The sequence below is a fragment of the Sinocyclocheilus grahami genome, unplaced genomic scaffold, assembly GCF_001515645.1.
Source record: "Sinocyclocheilus grahami isolate Dianchi unplaced genomic scaffold, SAMN03320097.WGS_v1.1 scaffold1737.1, whole genome shotgun sequence".
NCBI classification, from domain to species: Eukaryota; Metazoa; Chordata; class Actinopteri; order Cypriniformes; family Cyprinidae; genus Sinocyclocheilus; species Sinocyclocheilus grahami.
In genome coordinates, this window is record NW_015506916.1 from 146,703 (window position 1) to 152,577 (window position 5,875).

The following is a 5,875-nucleotide window of genomic DNA, read 5'->3' on the forward strand; positions in this document are numbered from 1 at the left end:
GTGTGTGTGTGAGTGTGTGAGTGAGTGAATGAGACTGTGACTGTGTGTGTGTGTGTGTGTGTTCAGTGACTGTGACTGTGTGTGTGTCAGATGTGGCACTGCTGGCTGGTGATAAAAGCTTTAGCACTAAAGGCTGGAACACAACAGATATCACACCAGTCACTCATCACACACTAACAGACATTCACGACGAACACACGCAGAACCCAACATCTGCAGCCTGATTTCTCCAGCTAGCACTGACTCGTCCGGACTGTAAGTCAGTCCTGTATTCCAGCAGTAAGTGCTAGAGTTAGGGATGGGCATATCGATCCTAAATATCGATATATCGATACTGACGCGAGTATCGAAAGTATCGATACTCAAACTAAAAATATCGATACTAAGGTGTGTTTTATTTACCAGTGATTTCGTTTATTTAAAATAATAATAATAATGCGTACAAATGCATTGAATTGAACAAATAACCTTTGTTCGCAAGTAATTGTGTAGGATAGAATTATTTTCCTGCTCATCTGAACACACGCAAATGTTGCAAGACAGAACTAATCAATCAAAGAGAGCGTTCACTCACTGCTGACAGCGCATTCAAACAGGGCTGCGTTTCCCAAAAGTATCATAAGAAAGCATTAAAGCTTTTGGGAACAACAGCCCTGAACAATGCTTATCAGAGGACAGAAAAAAACATATGTTTGAGTTATTTCACAATAAACAAATTGAAATCGTAGCCTACATAGTTTGTACAATTACATTTATTTAAATTGAACGTTGAAAGATAATATAGGTCATGTTCTATTCAGTAATGTTAATAGAAATCATACACTGTCAGAACAAAAAGGTTGCATTTTATGGATGCAACAGCCGGTCACTGGCAGTCCCTTATGATAATGAACCATGGTTTTACTAAAATGACCATAGTTCAACTGTAGTATTTGTAGATTTGAATCATGTGTAAACAAAAACACATTTGAACCATGTGCAAACAAAAATATAACCTAATAAATTACAATTAAGGCGTATTGAATGTTAAAATGTGTTTTAAACAAAGTTAAGTGGTTATCATTACCCATTTTACTCTTAGTAATTTAATAATTTAATACATTTCATCATTTAAAAGTTTAGTTCAGAAGTATCGTATCGGTATCGACGATACTGCCTTGAAAAATATCGGTATCGTATCGAAAACAAAATAAGTGGTATCGCCCATCCCTAGCTAGAGTCAGTGTGTGTTTGTGCTCCAATCGTGAATCATTCCTCCGATCATGTGCATTATTGAGCTGCTTCACTGAGCGATGCTCTCGGTCACGGTTTGTGGACTAAATGAACTCCAGCGAGAGCCGGTCACACATCATGCGGTTTGATAAGATGCAGAAACCCATGCGCTGCTCACACCTGTGCGAGGGATTAATATATCCGTCACGCGCAGCGAGATTCACCAGAGCTCACGACAGCATCAGAACACAACCATCAGAGACAGATAGAGCTGTGTCTGCGCCGCTCGAGTACCCAGGATGCACCTGGAGCAGCAGAGGGAGGATGTCAGGGACAGCTGTTTCCTGTCCACACTTCCTGTTGGAGCGCTGGAGGCTTGATGTCGAGCGCTTTGGCGAGAGCGGCGGTCATCTTCCAAACAGAATATGTGCACCGCGGTGAGAGGTGTGAGCGCACGAATGCTCGTTATTCATAACTCATTTCTTAATGCGCTTCCGATTGACAGGCCGGGGCCAAACTCACTCCAGCATCGCTCAGAAGGACAGGAGATCAGAACCACAACACACACTCTCAGTCTCAGCCAATGATTTACAGTGCTCAAATCATGAGGAATAGGACTGTTCCTGATCGTCTGAGATCACTGCAAAAATAGATTTTCTTAGTATTTTTGTCTTGTTTTCTAATATAAATATCTAAACATTCTTGAATCATGAAGCATTTACTTGACAAGAAAAATGTTTGCAGTGTTGATTCATTAATCTGTGAAACTGCAAGTGTTAGAGATAACGTTCTCAGTTCATAACGAGCATTGAACAGTAAATATGACTTCTGCAACTTTCTGATGTCATGCATGTAAACATAAAGGTTTGTTTCTGACATGTCAGTATAAACCCAAGGCGACTGACGTTCATAAGTGAGAGAACATTACAGCCCTGATTTATTTATTTAAAAAATGTATTTAGTCACCACTTGTAAGTGCACTTGAGTGTACTAGTGTATGAAAGATGGGTTCAAGTGTACTGCAAGTGGTGACTAAATACATTTTTTAAATACATAGTATGTTAAAAGCACATTTTACTTCACATTCATGGTGTCCCAAAATAGCACAGTTGAGTACACTTAGATGATCTTAAGTTTCTTAAGTACTAAAGAATATTTTTTAGTATATTAAGGACAAAATTAGCACTTTAAGTACATTATGGACGTGCACTTTTTTTCACCTGTGATTATAAACGTAAAATAGCAGATTTTTGCTTACGTCAAAATCAAAATCAGTCTTATTTCCTTGGGAATCATTCATGTTTGAAGCACAAATGCTGCAGTTTAACACTTAATAATATAGATTTGAGTGTGATGAGTGTGAGCACTAGTACTAGTAATGAGTGAGCTGACCAGCACTAACTAGTGTGAGTGTGTGTGTGGGTGAGCGAGTCAGTGTGTGAGTGAGTGTGTGTGTGTGTGTGAGTCTGTGTGAGAGAGTGTGTGTGTGTGTGTGTGAGTGAGAGCGTGTGTGTGTGTGTGTGTGAGTGAGAGCGTGTGTGTGTGTGTGTGTGAGTGAGAGCGTGTGTGTGTGTGTGTGTGAGTGAGAGCGTGTGTGTGTGTGTGTGTGAGTGAGAGCGTGTGTGTGTGTGTGTGTGAGTGAGAGCGTGTGTGTGTGTGTGTGTGAGTGAGAGCGTGTGTGTGTGTGTGTGTGAGTGAGAGCGTGTGTGTGTGTGTGTGTGAGTGAGAGCGTGTGTGTGTGTGTGTGTGAGTGAGAGCGTGTGTGTGTGTGTGTGTGAGTGAGAGCGTGTGTGTGTGTGTGTGTGAGTGAGAGCGTGTGTGTGTGTGTGTGTGAGTGAGAGCGTGTGTGTGTGTGTGTGTGAGTGAGAGCGTGTGTGTGTGTGTGTGTGAGTGAGTGAGTGAGTGTGTGTGTGTGTGTGTGTGAGCGTGTGTGTGAGTGAGTGAGTGTGTGTGTGTGTGTGCGTGCGTGTGCGAGAGTGAATGAGTGAGAGCGTGTGTGTGTGTGTGTGTGAGTGAGCGTGTGTGTGAGTGAGTAAGTGTGTGTGCGTGTCTGTGTGAGAGAGTGTGTGTGAGTGAGTGTGTGTGTGCGTGTCTGTGTGAAAGAGTGTGTGTGTGAGTGAGGGAGTGAGTGTGTGTGTGCGTGTCTGTGTGAAAGAGTGTGTGTGTGAGTGAGGGAGTGAGTGTGTGTGTGCGTGTCTGTGTGAAAGAGTGTGTGTGTGAGTGAGTGAGTGAGTGTGTGTGTGCGTGTCTGTGTGAGAGCGTGTGTGTGTGTGTGCGTGTGCGAGAGTGAATGAGTGAGAGCGTGAGTGTGTGTGTGTGTGTGTGAGCGTGTGCATGAGAGAGTGTGTGCATGTTTATGTGGTTTATGAGGACACAAATTTGTATAATAACATGGGTATGACAGGTATTACAATGAGAAGGTGATTTATGAGGACATTTTCAGTGTCCCCGTAATTCAAAAGGCTTATAAATTTTCGGAGTTTAGTTCTACTCTGGAATATTTCAAACGCTGCTCTTATAACTCACAATGTAACAGATCGCAGCGCGTCCTCTCAGCAGTCGCTACACAGTAACAGTCCCGCTCCTGTTCCTCACACACCAGCAGCAGCAGCTCGAGCCGAGGATGAGGAGTTTGTGTTTGTGTGATTCTGAAGAGATGGGAATAAACTCACTGAGACGCTGAGACGCAATCCTCCTCCTGTCACGTGAGCTCACCTGTGACACAAAGCCTGCGTCCCAATGTGCAAAACTCTGTGATATATTAGCAATTTTCAATACTATTTAGGGCAGACGGTGGATAGTTTGCACATTGGGACGCAGGGTAAAATTCTCTAAATTAAATGAGTGGATATTGGATTCATTTATTGTAATGAATTAATGATTTACTCCAAACACACGGATTATGACGCACTACTGTTTATTTCATACATCAGAATCAAGCATGACATTTTTATTACTGAACAAACTTCACAGATTTGTGGTTTCTACAGACCGATGAATAATTTGTGCGCGTGATGACGAGTAGAGAAAGGAGAAATGTGTGTTTGACAGGTTTGTGTGGTTATTAGTAATGAAATGAAGTGCAGAACGGCAGCTACTGACCGTCTTTTACTGTAAACCACATCAATCTGCAGAGAATCGACATTCATCAGAGCAGATGTGCAGCGCTACTCTTTCTCCAGAGTCTGAACAAGGTAACATTTATAAAAGCCTGAAATTATTTGTACTGTGGAATGTTTGTTTTTGGAGAATCTCATGAAACGTGGAGATCACGTCCAGCTGATAGATACTTCACCACAAAACCAACAAAGAAGTAAGAAGTCAAACGGTGTATGAAGAAAATGAAGCCCGTTTACGCATCACTCACATTCTTTAATTTTTCCTTTCATCAATAAGATATGGTACTGCAGTAATATTTTGCTGCAGTACAGCAAGTCATCGAGGATAATGGGAATTACAAAACTATGAATGAATTACAACATCTGCATTACAGTCATGGGAAACCATGAGCACCGTCATAAAACCTGATGCGGAAAATCTTGACGGTCCTAAAAAAAGGCTTAATTTTATTCATACAAAAGAAAAGAGCCAGAGAGAAGCAGGTGTTGGATTGTACACTATCTCTGATGTTGTGGTTATATGGCGGATAATGAAGTGGCACGCCGCAGTCCTTCGTGAGGAAATACCTGCGCACCGAATTCAGCCGGAGCTCCAGAGTTCACCGGATGAGAAGCTCAGAGATGCTCGAGCCTTTAACCAGAGGCTTGCCTAGCGTCGGTGTCCCACAGTGCTTTGCGATCCGTCACGAACCCTCAGTGCGGTTTGGGCACGTGGCCGTCCACGTAGAAGTTCCTGGTGACCTTGGGCAGCGTCAGCTCTATGCCGTCCAGCTCCGGCGTCAGGATGATCTGGCAGCCCAGACGAGAGTTCTCCTGCAGCATCGGAGCCATGTCCAGCATATCGTCCTCCCTGCGCACACACACACACACACACACAAACTCCTCAGCTCTCAGACTGCTCACTCTTCAGATCAACAGGTCACCTGTGAGATTCGCTTAGACCCCATGAGGGGGGGGTGCATGAACGGTTTAGACTAGTCTTAAAAAGTTAGTCATCTATTATTTATTCTTGAAGACTGGCCATAACTTTTTTAATGCCGTTATGAAAAGGTAGGTTGGTCTTGTTAGTACTGGAAGAGTAAGACAGCGGCTGGTTACTCAAACTAGTTCTTCAGACAGTCTTAACATGGTGGCTACGTTTATCCAACTAGTTATTTCAATACGTTTTGTAGAGTATTTTCTGGTAACACTTTATAATAACGTTCAGTTGTAAGTCATTTATAAGCGATTAGTTAATGATGAACTAATCATTTACAAAACATGACTTTACCTTCACAAATGATTAAGTAATATGCTAACGATTTACAAATCTGTCGAAAGTTATCTTAAAAAAAAAATAGCACATCATGAAATAATCAAACAGATCCTTAGTAGATGGTTAATAAGTTACTCACAGCATTATACTCCATGTGTGTCAGAGAAGACATCTGACTTACAACTGAATGCTATTATAAAGTGTTACAGTAATATTTTATGTATTTAAGGTCAGAGATGTGTGAACGCTGAAGAGAGAGAGCAAGAGAGAGAGAGAGAGAGAGAGAGAG

At 42.1% G+C, this 5,875-nt stretch overlaps 1 protein-coding gene across 1 annotated transcript in view; it reads right to left on the bottom strand.

Moving 5' to 3' along the window:
- The window catches only part of LOC107572350 (protein lyl-1-like), a 17,022-nt gene that overhangs the window by 10,280 nt on the left and 867 nt on the right, over nt 1–5,875 (bottom strand). The gene's annotated exons all lie outside the window — the stretch shown is intronic.